Consider the following 17,798-nt stretch of genomic DNA (forward strand, 5'->3'; position numbering starts at 1 on the left):
TAATGCTAGTTGACTTCATTTTAGTATTAAGAAAAGTATTTTGGGGGGGGGGTTCAGGAAGCCAAGGCGCAGCAGAGCCAATAAAAGGTCAGAGGGAGACATTTTTCCAGCCTAGGAAGACTCAAGAGGTTGACAGGAGAGGACTATAATACAAGGGTGGAGACATTTGGGAGCCCACATACACCATGGTAGCAATCACAGCAATTTTAAAAGCTCTCAACTCAGAGGTGGGAAGGGGATTGGGCAACTGGTCAAAAAGAGATCACCAGGGACCCTTTGCTAACTCTATTGCTCATATGTAGTTCTGGGTTGTAGTCCAAGGATGGAGCAGAGAGCTTAGAGTTGAACACAGAGGAGCAGGGGCCCTGGTAGCATCCTAAGGCAGAGAGGAACATTAGCAAAGTAGGGGGTCGCACTTCTAAAGCCAAGAAGAGAGCTGGTGTTGTAGGCTGCATGGTGGAGGTGCTTCCCAGGTAAAGACCAGAGAGCAGGACAGAAGAGGAGTGACCGTTCTCCCTCCCCCACACACATGTGCATATCACATTACTTACTACCTCTGAAAATAGCAGCATGAAAACATACGGAAGCTTGGTGCCTGCCCACCCCAAAGAAAGCAGAGTCCTCTTTAACAAAAAGTTCAAAATCAAGAAACAGGTTGACATAATAAGCCAACAACAATAAACAAACCTGACCATAAAAAGTTACTTACTAAGCTGGCAAAGAAGAGCAACACATACTCAGAAGAAGAGAAAGCCGCTGTAAACAAACCATTGGAGAATGTTAACTGGCCGTAAGCACATGAAGAATTCAAGAAAGGAATGAGAAAAAACTGGGGTGGGGGGAGAATGACACCAGAAAATCATAAAAAAAGAGTCAACAATATCATATAACAAGTACAAAAAATAATGAAACTAACATTTTCAAAAATAGAACTAAATGGGGAAAGAAGTACAAAAGCTCACTAAAATAAAAATAATTTCTTAAAAATTGGAATTGAGTAAATGGAAGCAAATGACTTTATGAGACATTAAGAATCAATAAAACAAAAAAAATTTTGAAATAACTCATTGGTAAAAACAGTTGATCTGGAAAATAGAGTGGGGAGAGAAAATCTGATGATTTCTGATGATTTCTAAATTACAAGAAAGTCATAATTTTTTTTAAAAAAAGGCACATAGACATCACATTTTGAAAAATTATAAAGGAAAACCATCCTGCTATCTTATATCCAGAGACTAAAATAGAAATTGAAAGAATCCACTGAACACCTCCTGAAAGAGATCCCAAAACCCAAATCCCCAGGACGATCATAACCAAATTCCAGTGCTACCAGGTCAAGGAGAAAATATTGCAAGCAGCCAGAAAGAAACATTTGAATATCATATAGCCACAGTCAGGATCACTGAAGATTTAGCAGCTTCCATGTTAAAGAAGCAGAGGTTTGGAATATGATATTCTGGAAAGTAAAAGAGCTAGGATTACAACCAAGAATAACCAACCTACCCAGCAAAATTCAGCATAACCCTTCAGGGAAAAATGATAGTTAATAAAATAGAGAACTTTCAAGCCTCCCTGATGGAAAGACCTGAGCTGAACAGAAAATCTGACATTCAAACAGAATGACAAGCATGAAAAGGTAAACAGGAAAGAGTAATCATAAGAGACTCACTATTAACTGTTTACATTCCTATATGGGAAGAAGATACCTCTAACTCCTTGGAACTTCATCATTACTGGTCAGTTAAAAGGACTTTACAGAGACAGAGGGCATGGATGAGTCAATTCTGCTGAAGTGATCTCCCAAAACTGAAGGGGAGAGAAAGGAGGAAGCCCTGGGAGAAGGGGGAAGGGAGAGGAAGAATGGAGAAATCTTCTCATAAAAAAAGGTTCCCAAGGAAGAACTTTTACAGCAGAAGGAAAAATATGGGGGGGGGGGGGGTAATGCTTGAGCCTCCTTCTCCTCAGAACTGATTTCAGAGAAGAATATATACATGTAAAGACAAATATATGGATTTATACACATATGTGCACATGTAAACATAACTGCGTTTAGAAATCTCACTCATCTAGAAGGGAAAAGGAATAGAAGAAGGAATGGGATGATTAAAAAAGAATAGACTAAGATTTATATTATTTATATTATATATTATATTTATTATATTACATTAATTATTATATTATATATATAAGATAGATAAAAACCAAATAGACTTTTGAGAAGGGACAGGATAAAAAGAGAGAGAAGGATAAATAGAAGAAAATGAGAGTGAAAAACATAATTTCAACTGAACATAAATGGATGAGGTCACCTATAAAAATGGAAACATAGCGAGATGGATGAGAAACCAGAATCCAACAGGATGTTGTTTACAAGAGACATACTTAAAAGAGAAAGACTCAGAGTTAAAATAAAGAGATGTAGTAGCATGATCTAATATGCTTCAACTGAAGTAAAAAAAGCAGGGGTAGTAATCATGATCTCAGACAAAGCAAAAGCAAAAAGAGATCTAATTAAAAGAGATAATCAGGGAAACTACATTTACGAAGAGGTACCATAGACACAGAAGCAATAATAAACTTCTACAGCAAATTTCTCTGATAAAAGCTTCTTTTCTCAAATCTATAGAAAACTGGATCAAATTTATAAATATAACATGTAAGATAAATTTATAAAAATAAAATAATTCCCTAATTGATAATTTTCTAAAGGCTCTGAACAGTTTTCAGATAAAGAAATCAAAGCTACTCATAGACATGAAAAATTGAGTATAAAAAATGACCAGGGGTGGTTTCAGAGAAAACATGCAAGACCTATATAAACTAATAGCAAGTAAAGTGAGAAGAAATGGGAGATCAGAATGCACAGCAGCAGCAGTTATAATACTGATCATCTATGAAAAACTTGACTACTCTGATCAATACAATGATTGAAGATAATTCCAGAGGACTCATGCTAGAAAAAAGGCTATCTGTCTATGAAGAGAAAACTGTTGCACTGAGTGTAAACTGAAGCATAACTTTCTCACTTCATATTTTTTTCATTATTTCACATGTATAATCAACATCATATTCTTTGCATTCTCCGTTGATGGGGGAGACGGGGGAGAGAGAGAATTTAGAATTCAAAATTTTAAAATAAAATAATAAAAACTAAACATTTTTAAAGTTATGTTTAATTACAGAGAATGAAACACTTCCCTCCAACATGTATCCTCCTGAGTATCCTATGATCAAGTATATTAGCCACCATCAGAGATCGGAGCAGAGCCCAAATGGATGGGGGATACCCAGCGGATGGTAAAGTCCCCCACAAGAGGCTGTTTGTGGTGAGACTCCACAGAAACACCTAAATGAGATCCTCCCTTCCTCCAGGGAGGAAGTTGGATGGACTCAGCTAAGAGTCATCAGTCCCCACCTCTTAGCCCATGCCAGTAGGCATGATCTGGACTCAGAGGGAGGGAATGAGGGGGCTGTGGAATATAATCAGTGGATAATTGAGAGGGAGAAGTTCTGGGCTGGTCAGGTAATGAGATTGAGAAATGACGGCTGGAGACAGCTGGGTGAACACCGACATAGCACCAAGCTAATGCAAGGAAGTCCCTGGGGACACGAGGAGGAAGAATTCTGGAACAAGAAGAGTGAAGGTCCTACAAAAGGCCCAGGCATGGATGGGCTGCGATCTGTACCCCTGGAGGGAGGGCCCCGGCCATGACGGAGCAGGTGCACCCACCATCAGATCCAAATGTGGACTCTGTAAGAAAAGCCTCAGGGCTCAGCTTCAGGAAGACTACAAAGGGTTTTAAATACCAAGTGGACCCCCAAATGACCTGGATAGGGTGAGCAGCTCTGGGTTCAAATCCTAACCTTTCTATTTACTTCCCATGTGAGGTACGTTCCCTCTCTAGGCCTCAGTTTTCTCTTCTGTAAAAAGAAGGGATTGGAATGGTGGTCCCCAATATCCCTCCTGGCTTTCTCCTCAAATCAAAAGGGAGTCACTGAATATTCATGGTACAGCCATGGTACAGCGCTCTCTCCCCACAGTGTCCCTGAGAGAAAACAAGGGACCTGACTTCTTTTTCAACAGCCTGAAAAGGACCAGAGGCAAGGCTCCTTTGTGCTCCTGCAAGATGCCGCCTCAGTCACACAGGACCAGGATGGCACAGTGATAGGCCCCTGCCACAACATCCTGCTCAGCCAAAGATGCAGACAGAACCTGAAGCAGGTGGAGTGGGGAGGCCCTGTGCTTCTCCCTGTGCCTCGGGGCTGGCCATTCCACCCTTTAAGCAGCCCAGAGAGGGCAAGCGTGGAGGGTGCTTCCTGTTGGTGAGCACATCTCATCTAGTCCACCAGCGCAGAACCAACAGGATGACAACCAGAAGCCTGGGTGGCAGCAGACAGAGTCATCGGAGTCCTCCACATCCACCTCCGAGGTCCTGTCAGGACTGGGTGCCCCAGAGCACGGCCCAGACTTGCAGTCCATTCACTTGGGTGGGCAGGAACGAGGTGAATCTCAATGACAGAACAGGAGAAATACTGCTTGCTCCTCCCAAAGCCCAGGCACTGAATCTGAGATCCCCTAGGCCCGGTTCCCCTTCTTATAGATGAGAAAACTGAGAGCCAGAGCTGTTCAGTGATGGGTGAGGGCAGGTCATGAGTGAGCCCTAATTGCTTCCTTGGTTTGCTTGTGCCTTGGTGGCAGGGGAAGGGGCTTCTCAGGGCCCAAACCCACTTCTAAAGGGTCTGGGAGCTTTGACCTGCTCTTGTCTCTAGTCTGCCCAACTCACCCCTTCTTGGCAGCCTGGTGGGCTCCCTGGGAATTACTGTAGAGACAGGCAATGATAGAAAATGAAATTTTAAAAAGATGCAAAGTAATTGAAGGGGGCATCAGGAAAGGCTTCCTGGAGGGGGGGAACTTCAGGACAACTTGAAGGAAGCCAAGCCTTCTAGGAGGCCTTGGAGTATCGAAGGAGCCCTGCTGGCTGTGGGATAGTAGCCTTCACAAATTCCCAGAGCAGAAAGGGATGAGCAGAGAGGCCTCCAAGGGAGACTGAGGGCTTCGAAGGGTGAGAATAGCAGCTGGGGTTGGCCACTGAGCTTCAGGAGGAGAGACAAGGCCGTTCCCACTGCTAGTTTTACCTTTGTTTACCAAATGGCTTAAATCCCTCAGTCTGTCTGAACTCTGCAGCTAGGACTCCCACAGTTTTCTGACTGAGGAGAGAACTAATGCTGGTTTGGGGGAAATTACTTGGTCTCTGATCTCTGTGTGTCCTCCTCCCCTTCCCCACAAGCCTCCCCGAGAAACAAGGCTCCCTGACTACATCACCCTAGATCCTGGGTGGGGGGGAGGGTGTGACAGCCCACCTGACAGGAGGGCAGCAGACTGGAACCCAGGGTCTCAATGGGCCCTAGGCTGACCTAACAAGTTAAAACTCCACAAGGATAATGCAAGGCCAAAGGCTCCTGGAATCTGAGGCGCATGTTACCATACAGGCCAGCAAGTGTAAGGCCTTGACAGATCAAGAAACTGAGGCCCAAGCTCCCAGCAGCAGCAGAGCTGGGGTCCTGAGCCCTCCTCCTCTGCACTCTCCCTTGCAGATTCAAACAACATTCAGCAGGTAGGCCCAGTCCTTGGAGAAAGTTACTGAAGAGTCCAGGGTGGAGGCTGGAGACAACAGGATCACTGCCCCTGGGATGCTGGCTGGGCCATCCCATCCTAGGAGAGATGCTGAGGAGCCGGCAAAAGATGCCAGCATCCCAAAAGGTCTGGAGCCTGGGCAAGGCGAAGATGGGTCAGAAGAGAAAACCACCTGGTCAAGTTTAACCTGGAGAAGGGTTAGGGGAAGTCCCCGGAGCTGCCTTCAAGTATCATGACAGAAAGGAAGAGTCCACTGGCCCGAGGCCGAGCTGGTGTGGACAGAGTCAGAGGGACCTTAGCTCCAACAATTAAAAACCCTTCCCAACCAGTTGCCCCTCCAGGAACTAGGACAGAGGCAGGAATTCTTGAGAGTCTTCTTGGTCAAGTGCGGCTTGGATTAGTGGCCCCAAGGGCCTGATCCATGGCAGGCCCCCCTGGCTGTCTGAACATTCCTTCACTGTCCAGAAGGCAGGGAGAAGACCCGATGCTCAGTCCCAGAAGGTTCTGGTCTCAAGGTGGAAGGCCCCCAGCCCAATACCACAGACACATACATACAAACAAACACATGTCTCTCAGGAGGCAGCAAGCCAGGAGAGGCCAGAGAGCAGGCCTTCCTGCCCCATGATTAAACTCACATGGAGACTCAGAGGTCAAAGACAATGAAAGATCAGCTGTGTTTAATCAGCTTCTTCCAACGAGAATCCTGAACCCAGTGCCAACCACCCACATGATGGCCATGTGGCCTGTGGCCAGAACCCAAGACAGAGCTGGCAGGAAGTAGGAGCCTAAAGCATTTAATAGATGTTTGGTAATTGAGCTGCCTTGGACTACAACAGTTCAGGGGAGGGGTCAGGAAGGCCAGGAGAACCCCACTACCACCTTCAAAACCCAGCCCTGCCAGTGAAGATACCAGTCTATGAGCCTGTTTGTCTTCAGAGGCAATGTAGTCCAGTGGGTAGAGAGCAGACCTCTGAGTCAGGAAGCCCTGATACCTGTTGGCTGCGAGACGCTGGCCAAGTCCTTTTACCTCAAGCCTCCCTCTGTGTCTGTGGGGGGTGGGTGTTTTGAGGAGGGAGACCCTCTGGTCCCAGGTCAATAAATAGGTAACCAAAGGAGGACTAGCATAGAAACAGCCTGGAAGGGAACCAGATTCTGGGAGGGCTGGGGTGGGGGTAGGGGGGCAATCCCCATCCTGTGCTGAAGGGACCTAGGACAGGCTGAGGTAGATCGAGTCAGACTCTGCAAGATCACTAAGAAGAGCAGCCTCAGGGACTCGAGGCAACAATCTCATCCAATCCATGGGCAATCCCAGTGCAGCCAGGGTCCCAGGGGCCCCATTCGGGGAAGGCCGTCGCTAAGCCGGGCATCAGTTGGAAGGACAGAAGGCCTGGTTGGGTACCTACCCTCCAGAGTTCTTGTGGGAAGAAGCAGATAGCTTTCCTCTAGTATTGAAGGGCAAAGGAGCTCACTAGAAACAGAGGTCCAAGTGGGGGGGGCGGCAGGTCAAAGCCAGGGGGGAAGCAGACAGGATGCCCCCTGGCCATGGGCGATGTCCCAGCGTGAAAGGGGCTGCCTGCAGAGGTTGGGAGCGCCCCTTCCTGGCCATCTTTGGGGATGGGCTGGATCACCCAGAACTGGGTTTTCACAGCAAGTCCCTGAGGAGCTGAGTAAGCCCAGTGGGCGTTTGGGTCTCTAATTAGAGATCATAATCTGCCTCCCCAGTCTTAGCCTTCTCCCTGTATAGTTCTCCATCCCCTCCCCATTTACTTGTCTCTTATCCCCCATCATCATCCACCCACCCCCAACCCCCCCAGCCCCTCCTAGTTTAGCTGCAAGGAATGGCCACAAAGGCAAGATCCTACTGGGAAGGGGGTTGGAAGAGAAATCTCCACCCCCACATGCACAAACCAAAATGAGATTTGACCCACAGCGATGGCCCAGCTCGAAGGTCCCAAGTGACAGTGAAATCCCAGAATTGAGCTGGTCTAACCTAGAAGCCAGGGCCCACCTCTGGAGGCATCTCCTCCTGACCTCTAGACTCAATTTGCCTCCCTTTCACGCCTTCTTCAAATGGTTTCCTCTCCCTAAAAATCAGCTACTCCCACTTTGTGTATTGTCCTCCCTAATTAGATAGTAGATGCCTCGAGGACAGGGATTATCCTTTGTTCCTGATTTTGCACTAAAGAATGGCTCTGCTTTAGGGGACTAACTAGCAAGTCTAGCCCCTCCCTCAGATTTCAGCAGGTGTCAACATTCTCCCAGGCTTCCCTTCTCCAGGATAAAGGTCCCTCCAACTCGGGTTCCTAAGTCTTGAACCCAAAGCCTTTCCCTTTCCTGGCTGCTCTTCCCTGACCACTCCACATCCTTCCAGACGAGATCTGCCCAAGAGCAGCGACCCAAGAGTGAACTAGCATTTTTAGGCTGCTACATCACATTGCTGGTTCATTTTGAGTTTGTAGTCCACTAAGACCCCCACATCTTTCTTAAGAATACCAGTCAGTTCTGGCCAATATGACCAGAAAGGACAATGATCAGTGTTGAAAGGGATGTGGTAAATCTGGGACACTAATGCACTGTGGGCGGAGCTGTGAACTCATCCAACCTTTCTGGACAGCAATTTGGACTGCTGCCCAAAGGGCAACCAAAATGTGCATCCTCTTTGATCCAGCAATACCACTACTGGGTCTATACCCTGAAGAGATGATGAAAAAGGGTAAAAATATCACTTGTACAAAAATATTCATAGCAGCCCTGTTTGTGGTGGCAAAGAATTGGAAATCGAGTGAATGTCCATCAATTGGGGAATGGCTTAACAAAGTGTGGTATATGTATGTCATGGAACACTATTGTTCCATTAGAACCCAGGAGGGAATTCAGGGAAGCCTGGAGGGATTTACATGAACTGATGCTGAGTGAGATGAGCAGAAGCAGAAGAACACTGTCCACCCTAACAGCAACATGGGGCGATGAACAATCTTGATGGACTCACTCATTCCATCAGTGCAACAATCAGGGACAATTTGGGGCTCTCTGCAATGGAGAATACCATCTGTGTCCAGAGAAAACTGTGGAGACTATTACCTTTAATTTAGAAAAAAAAACCCATTATCCTATTATATAATTTTGCTATCTCTTATACTTTATGTTTCTTCCTTATGGATATAATTTCTCTCTCATCATATTCAACTTAGTATACCATGGAAACAATGTAAAGACTAACAAATTGGGGTGGGGGGAGGGAAGCAAATTGTAAGACTCAAAATAAACAAAATCTTAAAAAAAAAAACAAAGAATACCAGTCAGTTAATGACAACTCCCTTAACCTTTATTTATTAAGCAATTTTAACATTACTTCTTACTGATGCCTCTCTTCTTTGATGCATCCCAATGTGCTAACCTCCCAAGGGCTGTCCTATCAGGTCCATTCCCACAGAGGGGTGAGGATGGAAGGACACTCCAGCTCTCATTTTGAAATTGGTTTTCCCTGGCTCTTTGGTCTGTGCAGGCTACTCAAGTCCATCTTTCCTGCAGGTAAATACATTTTTACCGAGTTTCCCCATTTAGGAAATAGTTGGAATGAGCAGCTCTAGATATGCGGGAAATCTATTAGGATCAATGGATGAGAAAGGGGTCTTTTTCAGTGACGAGGGAAGTAATCATGTCTGTAGGCAGGCACAGAGGTATTTCTAAATGATCCATGAAGTTGGACTGAACCCCAAACAACCTGAGTAGCAGGGACAGTTTCCATTTTTCCGATCCTCAAGACAGGGGGGGCAGGTAGGCCAGCCCTGGGGAACCAGAAGCTGCCATATGCATGGTCTCAGGGAGTCTGCCATCCTGGGGAAAAGACTTGGTCCCACTCTCCCATCTCATCCTGAAGAGAACTCTTCAGTCCCCTCGCCACTCACTGTTGGCCCAGCTGTGGGGCTGGGCTGGAGTCCAAAGAGCAGCGAGCTTCTTCATTGCCCCCAAGGATCTTAAGAGGAGCCACAACCTTTCCTCCCCCACCCCCTTCCCTAACCCCCTGAGGTCTGGGGACCTGGCTGGAGAAGGTGCTCTGCCTTCTGATCGAGGCCTTTGGAAGCAGATTCTTCCTGGAGATGCTTTTCAGCTCATTACCAGGAGAGATCAATCAATAAACTTTTATTAAGTGTCTGATAGGCAGTAAGTCCTAAGTGTTGGGGGCTATAAAAAGAGGCAAAAGACAGCCCTGCCCTCAAGGAGCTCACAATCTAAGGGGCCAACACCCACTATGTAAAAGAAAGTTTTATACAGGATAAAAAGAGCATAATGACCCAAAGGAAGACCCTGGGTTCAAGAGGGGTTTGAGGGAGCAGAGCAGAGGAAGGAGAACATTCTGGATCTGGGGGGCCAGAGTGAATGCAGAGTCCAAAGATGGAATAGAGAAACAAGCTCCCTCCTCCTCACCTATTTCACATTCAAATAGGGGAGATCACAAAGACACTTCTCAGGAGGATAAACAAGGTAGAGACACAATGGATTCATCTGGAGGCAGGCCTTGGAATCAGGAGTTGGGTTCAAATTCTGCCTCAAGACACTTACTGAGTCCTGAGATCTTGGGTAAGTCACTTAGCTTCCCTAGGACTCAGATTCCTCTTCTATAAAAATAATGGCCTCAAAGGTCTCTTCCAACTCTCAAGCTGTCTCCCCATGATGAAGTCCATCTCCAGTATTCTGGAGATAGGAAATACCCAATCACTGCACTTCCCCATGTTTGTCTGCCACTTTTTTTTAACTAATATATCAGCCTGTTTTTCGTCATTTTTTAGGCTTGTCTAACTCTTCATCATCCTATTTGTGTTTTTCTTGACAAGATATCAGAGTGATTGACCTTTTTTGCATGTCATTTTACAGGTGAGGAAACTGAGGCAACTAGGATTAAAATGACTTGCCCAAGGTCTCACAGCTAGTAAGTGTCTGGGGGCAGATTTGAACTCAGAAGATGACTGCTGACCCCAGACTCTCTCCACTGCACCACCTAGCTGCCGGGTCTAATAGACTAGTCAACCTCTTTGCCACAGCATTAAATGACTAATTGTCCCTTCTTTCTCCAGGCAATGAGCATATGGCAAACACTGGGTCTGACTCAGGGATGTGCAATGAGAGACAATGCAAGAAGCAAACGGTCGTTTATTCCCTCCTGACCTCCCCCTCCCAGAGGAGCGGGCCATCTTCCCACTTGCTGAATGGGCCTCCCCTCTGCACAGGCACTCCCCATTTCAGATCTGCAGCCCCAAGCCCTCTGCAGAATCCTTTCCACTGGAGGTCACACCGGAGTCTCAAACTCAATATGACCCAAACCTATCCGCATCTCCCACTGACCTCTCTCCCCCACAACATCCTCCCAGTCCCTCAGGCTCAAAACTTCCAAATGGCCTTAAAGAGATAACACAATAGACTAAGGCCAAGTCTGCTCAGTTCTACCCCCTGCAAGTACTTTTAGTCTCTCCCTTCCCCATTCCCATGACCACCCCACAATTCAAATTATTGCTTCTTTCCTGAACCATTGCCATAACCCCTTCATTAGGCTCCCTGCCTTCAGGCCTTCTGCAACCCCTCCTAAACACTGCCAGATTAATCAGCCTAATGCAAAGCTTCAATCATATCACTCCCTGTGCCCAACCTCTACAAGCTCCCAAATAGCATCTAAATGTACTGGTTTGGCACTTGGAGGGCCTCCATGACCTGGCACTATCTGTCCAAAGAAATCCTTCTGCCCCCTCACTCCTTTACTAGGTCTGGGTCATTCCAAAATCCAACCAAGACGGGGGGGGGGGACACCTGCCACCTGCACCCCCTTGCATTCCTTCTTCACCATCTCCCCCAGCAGAGAGTGCCCAGTGAGTGGATACACCCTGCCCACTTTCTGCTTGATGCCTCATTCAGCTTGGTTGACTCAGGAGTCCCCAACTTTATCTCATCTCGTGAGATGGAGAGCCTCCTTGAGTCCTCCAGGCCTTCCCATCTTCCCCTTGTGTGACCTAAAGACTGCCGGGCCTTGCCATCTACCCTGGAGCTGCTCTCCTCAGGTTTCTGAGACTGATCGCCAGCACAGTAGTGGGAAGGGTCATTTTCCTCCCTTCTGTTTTCTTCTTGCCTTTGGAGGCTAAGGCCTGTAGAACAGGGACTTTCTGGCTCTATTTGCCTGCTCAGCTCTTAGCTCAGTTCCTAGTATATGACATGTATTTATTAATAAATGTTTTTTCATCCAATTGGTTCATCACTCCAGTATGACTACTGCCTTTCCAATACCTTATCTTCCATTCCCCCACCTGCCCTCCATACCCCTCCCTCCATGGAAGAAGTGTCCGTGGTGAGAGGCTGCCACTCATCTCAAACCCTGGCCAAAGTTCATTTATGGAGTGTCATATCTTGTGCCTCCCCTGTGGGTGGGCATGATCCTGCCCAATTCCTTTTCGCACCCCTCTCCCAAAGCCAGACCCACCCTTGCTTGTTGTAGGCCTCAGGTGCCTCCCTCCTAGGGGGAGAAAGAGGAGCCTGATACCTCACTTCTCTCCTAGAACTGGGAAGTGCTCCTTGTCCTCCATCCCTTTTTAATGCAAGTTCAGGTGACACTGGTGGCTCCAGAAGGGGCCCTCTCAATGGGAAGCATCTCCCCCAGTCTCCTGCTGGGCTCACAAAGCAGCTGACATCCAATCTGCCATCCAACAGCCAGCCTTGTCCACACTCGGGAGCCCCTGCTGCGACTCAATCTTGCTAACTCAAATAGGCAATGCCAATGGGCTGATGAGACCAGGCTGAGAGGGAGGAGAGGCCAATCCAAAGAGGTAGACTAGACATCATCAGAAGGGAAGATTGGAGGACCCTTTCCTGGGACAGGTCTGTGGAGGTCCCTGTATAATGTCACTGTCAACCAGGAGCAAGAAGTAGAATTCTTCTTTCATTCCAAACAGGTACATGCAATACACACAGGCATCCATGTGTGTGCACGGTGATCTGTAACCACATCGATCTCTACAGACAGCGAATAGTCTGTCTTATAGACTATAAATATATTAGACATGTGGAGTCATGTGTTTTATATATGCATATATTCCTCTAGGAATATGTTCCTAGAGGTTTTGTTGTGTGTCTCTGGCCCAACCCATGGTTTTATCTGTGTAAACAAGTCCTGGGGAAGAGAGTTTGAACAATTTAGAGTCTCACACAGTCTCAAGTCCCTGGAGGCTAAGGGACCTGCCAAGGGTCACCTCACCCTTTGGGCAGTGTTGCCCTCTCTCCGCCAGCCATCTGTAGCATCCTTACACCATCCTCTGTCTCTTCTACACAAACCCACGTGCAAAAAAAAAGATGTAATGCATCATTCATAATATACAACATATACATGTATAAACGTGTACATGTGCCTCTATTTGTCCCTTATAGACACAAACACACACACACACACACACACACACACACACACACACACACAGGCAGAGCCTATGCTCAGCATGAAGTATACAAAAAAAAAGCAAAAACCACCCAAAATCCAGTTTCTGATCTCAAAGGTTTAATGGAGGAGACAATAAGCAAACCACTATTGACAGCATGACAATGATATTTGTCCTTCATTCTCAAAAAAGACCCCAACATCAGGGAGGTGATGCCATGACAAGCACATGAATTGGATTTGAGTGAGGGGGGCTGTGCTAAGTCACTGTCTCTTGGGTCCAATGACCAGATAGGCATCAGGACAACTGGAGTTGGCCCTGGATGCAAGGCTATCAGGGTAAAGTGACTTGCCCAAGGACACCCAGCTAGTAAGTGTAAGGTGTCTGAGACTGAATTCAAACTCTCATCCTCCTGACTGCAAGGCCAGTGCTCGATTCACTGTGCCACCTAGTTGCCACTTCCACATTCATGCCACTATTCACATACAATGATATACACATGATAACTAGAGGTGATCCGCAGAGGTTCTCACAGTGAGAAAGGCCACTTGGATAAATATGCACATGCATGTGAGTGTATGTTGTACTCAGACATATTACCCATCTAGACCATCTCTACAAACGTAACCCAAAGGGCCAGGATATACCCACAAACACACACACACATACATAGCCTCTCTCACTAGATACCCCTGGGTATTTCAGACCAAGGCACCCAATGTGGGCAGTGAATAGGACTAGTGATGGCAGGTGGTACGGACTCCATTCTGGTCATAGTAGAGTAGATTTTGATGAGGTCTATAATGTGATAAGACTCTACTGTACATAGGAGCACATGCATTGGCAACACAACATATAGAGCTCACTCTCACCCTGTAGATCCCAAATAAACAGCCATCTCCTTTGTCAGACCAGAATGGAGTCCATACCACCTGCCATCACCAGTCCCATTCACTGCCCACACTGGGTGCCTTGGACTGAAATGTCCCTTGAACCCAGTGTCCTTTCATATAGTCCCCCTCTGGCCAAGAATCCTGCAGGGAAACTGATCCAAAGTGGGTTCATTCCATTGAGAGAAACCCCTCCCTCTCTTCCAAAGTGGGTCACTCTATATTTGAGCAACTCCAGAAGAAAGAAGGGCAGGGGGTTAGTGGGTTGGGTTGTTTTCTAGACATCAGATCCCCATTCACCTCTGAAGCTTCCAACCATTGCTCCCATTGTCTGGGACCAAATAGAACAAGGCTAATGTCTTTTGCTCAACTTTTCTTCACTTGAAGACTGCCACCACAAGTTCCCTGAAGACCCCTTCTCTGGCTCCTTGACCTAAAGGCACTAATGTGGTTTCTACACAAGCTCTTCATCTACTGAGGCATCCAGAATGAACATGGGCCTTCTGGAGAAGTCTGAAGGCAGAGGATGGCAGGACTACCACATATTTATAAAGGCACCAGACTGCCTTGAATACCATCTTGGCATCTCTTAGCACATCATTATTAGTGATCTAAATATGTTTTAGTGGATCAAATGAGATGATGCATATGCAAGCCTTTATTTCCTTCTCCAGGAGTGCTCTGGATCAATGGGTGCAGCCCCCATGCTGCCAAATCAGAGAGAAATGTCAGCTCCTATCATTTTGTGTTATTCTTTTCAAAGTGGGGTTGACTGGATGCTTGCTGGGCTCCCTTCTAACTCGAATCCCACAATCCTGCTGCTTCTCCTTAAACAACAGAAACTGACTCAACTTGCCACGGGTCTCGGGTCCATAAGATGGAGAGAAGTCGGTCTCATGATGCCAGGGTTCCCTGCTATGGCCTGGCAACATGAACTTCTTGCCAGTTCTTGCTTCATTTGTAAGGAAAACTTCCTCTCATCTCCCCCCCCACCCCGAGGCGCCCCCCCAACACCCCCCCTACAGTGAACACAGTACCTTTATGGACTTTAATGAAATGGATTCTACTCAGAAGGGAAGGGAAGGCTGCTGCACATCATGAAGCTGAAACAGATGAGACGAAGTAAAAACCTCAAATCAAAAAGCTTTCTGACAGATTCACTGACTAAAAAGGCTCATCCCTTTAAGGCTATTGATTTTTCCACCTTGAGGCCTAAGAAGCATGGCCGGGAGAAATCCCATATCAAGGTCTACCCTCCCCAGCTCTTCACCTCATCACCTTCCATAAAACCACAGGTCTTAGGCTTAAAGACAACAGAAATGTTTCCCCAGTTTCTAAATGACTCTTGTTCAATACAGTTTAGTCATACTGGCTTCAAAGTGGGCCATTCCTGGCGTGCGGGGGGGGGGGGGGGGTGTCTCACCCTTCAACTGTGATGAGGGAGCTGCTGCTCCATCTACATCCTCAAGGTAAGGAAAGCTCGCTCAGTGTCCAAGAGCTCGTGGCCTTGGACACCACTCTGTGTCCTGTGTCTCTGTGTCCTGGCATCAGCCCCAACTTCAGAAAAGTGAGAGAAGGTCTACAGGCTGGTGGTGTGCCTTCCTGGCCAATGTAAAAGTCATGGGCACATCCCCCTGACCGCACGGAAGGGCTGCTGTGGGGGAGCTTGGCTGTAGCTCACCCACAGGTTGCCAATGCTATTCTCTAGAAACATCCCCAGTAAGGAGTACAGTAGGGCCAGTTGTTCCTGCCAGTGATTCACAGCACCGACAAACTCTTCATCATGGCTACCAGCAACATCTGTCCATCCTTGCCAGGCCGGCTCAAAGTCCTCCCTGTCTGGAGTCTCCCTTCTCCAAGCCCTGCACCAAGTTTCTGACTTTGCCCATTGAGCACTTTTTCCATGAGAGCCCTGAGTCTGTTGGAACAGGAGAGACCACCAGGGCTGCAGAAACGTTGGTGAAGCTGCCTGGGCTAAGCCAAGAGCCTGAGATACAACCCCACTGGCCTGGCCATGCCCAAGCTTTCCTCTCCATCACTGCTCCACCCTTCAACGAGCTGGGGGGCTACTACCACAAGGCTGTGTCATTCAAAGAGCACCCTGGAGAGGAAGGAGGGAGGGAGGGAGGGAGGGAGAGAGGAAGGAAGGAAGGAAGGAAGGAAGGAAGGAAGGAAGGAAGGAAGGAAGGAAGGAAGGAAGGAAGGAAGGGTGGATGGAAGGAAGGAAGGAAGGAAAGGAGAGAGGAAGGGAGGAAGGAAGGAAGGAAGGGTGGATGGATGGAAGGAAGGAAGGAAAGGAGAGAGGAAGGGAGGAAGGAAGGAAGGAAGGAAGGGTGGATGGATGGAAGGAAGGAAGGAAAGGAGAGAGGAAGGGAGGAAGGAAGGAAGGAAGGAAGGAAGGAAAGGAGAGAGGAAGGGAGGAAGGAAGGAAGGAAGGAAGGAAGGAAGGAAGGAAGGGTGGATGGAAGGAAGGAAGGAAAGGAGAGAGGAAGGGAGGAAGGAAGGAAGGAAGGAAGGAAAGGAGAGAGGAAGGGAGGAAGGAAGGAAGGAAGGAAGGGTGGATGGATGGAAGGAAGGAAGGAAAGGAGAGAGGAAGGGAGGAAGGAAGGAAGGAAGGAAGGAAGGAAGGAAGGAAGGAAGGAAGGAAGGAAGGAGGAAGGAAGGAAGGAAGGAAGGAAAGAGGGAGGGAGGGAGGAAGGAAGGAAGGAAAGAAGGAAGGAAGCAAGGAAGGAAAGGAGAGAGGAAGGAAGGAAGGAAGGAAGGAAAGAAGGAAGGAAGCAAGGAGGGAAAGGAGAGAGGAAGGAAGGAAGGAAGGAAGGAAGGAGGGAGGGAGGGAGGGAGGGAGGGAGGGAGGGAGGGAGGGAAGGGAAGGAAGGAAGGAAGGAAGGGAGGGAGGAAGGAAGGATGGAAGGAGGAAGGAAGGAAGGAAGGAAGGAAGGAAGGAAGGAAGGAAGGAAGGAGGAAGGAAGGAGGGAGGGAAGGAAGGGAGGAAGGAGCCAGGGAAGGAAAGGCGGAGGGAGGGGGGGCAGGAGGCCATCTTCCTGTGCCTGGTGACTGCAGGTGGCACGGCCGCGGCTCTGTGCCCTGCGTCTCCCCGCTGGGGGGGGCGCCCCGACACCTGTTAGGGGAGGGACAGGACGGACAGCCGCGCCCCGCGCCCCGTCTGCCCCCTCCGTGAAGTCCCCAAACTTTGTGCGGCGCCTGTGGGGGCTCCCCGGCCCCCCACGTCCGGGCGCCCCTGACAGCCGGGCCTCGGCCGGGGCGGCCCCTCTCTGCGTGTCCGCGGGGCGGCCTCGGGAAGGGCTGGGGGGCCGGACCCCCCGACCCCCCGGGCCCCCCGGGCCCCCGGCTGTGGCCCGCCCCTCCGCCCAGCCCAGGGGCGGGGGCCGCGGCGGGGAGCCCCCCGGGGAGGGGGCGCACAAGTGCGGACAAAGTTTTCGCCCCGGGCCCGGCCCCGCCGCGCCCCCCGGGGCTCCCCGAGGCCCCCCGTTCCGCCGGGGGCTGCGGGCGGGGGAGGGGCGGCCCGGCGGGCGGGGGGCCCAAGTTGCGGGGCGGCCGCGCACTCACCTGTCCGGCGGGCGGGGGCCGCTCCGGCCGGCTCAGCCCTGCGCGGGTCGGGGCTCCCCCGGCCGGACCCGCCGGGCGCGGGCGGCAGCAGCGGGCGGGGAGCGGCCGGGCGCGAGGCGGCCGGGCGGGGAGCGGGCGGGCATTGAGGGCGGCGGCGGCGGCGGCGGCGGCCCGGCGGCGCGGAGGGCCCGCCCCCTGCCGGCGGCCCGGCCAATCCCGGCGCGCGGGCGCGCGGGGCGGGCCGAGGGGCGGGCGCCGGCCCGGGCGGCCGTCGCCATTGGCCGGGCGCGC

General features: G+C 49.3%; 1 protein-coding gene across 33 annotated transcripts in view; it reads right to left on the reverse strand.

The window, feature by feature from the left end:
• The window catches only part of PCBP3 (poly(rC) binding protein 3), a 352,993-nt gene extending 335,400 nt beyond the window's left edge, over window positions 1–17,593 (reverse strand). For 31 of the 33 annotated variants that reach the window (XM_074189930.1, XM_074189929.1, XM_074189926.1 and 28 more), the window contains exons 1-2: window positions 17,508–17,593; window positions 14,978–15,043 (exon numbers count right to left, since the gene is read on the reverse strand). The gene's annotated coding sequence lies outside the window, so the exon portion shown is untranslated. Of the gene's footprint in view, window positions 1–14,977; window positions 15,980–17,507 lie in introns of those variants that run through there. The other 2 variants (XM_074189900.1, XM_074189898.1) reach the window with 2 other exon arrangements.
• Between the last annotated feature and the right edge of the window lie 205 nt (window positions 17,594–17,798).

This window comes from Macrotis lagotis, chromosome 5 (assembly GCF_037893015.1).
Source record: "Macrotis lagotis isolate mMagLag1 chromosome 5, bilby.v1.9.chrom.fasta, whole genome shotgun sequence".
Taxonomy (NCBI): Eukaryota; Metazoa; Chordata; class Mammalia; order Peramelemorphia; family Peramelidae; genus Macrotis; species Macrotis lagotis.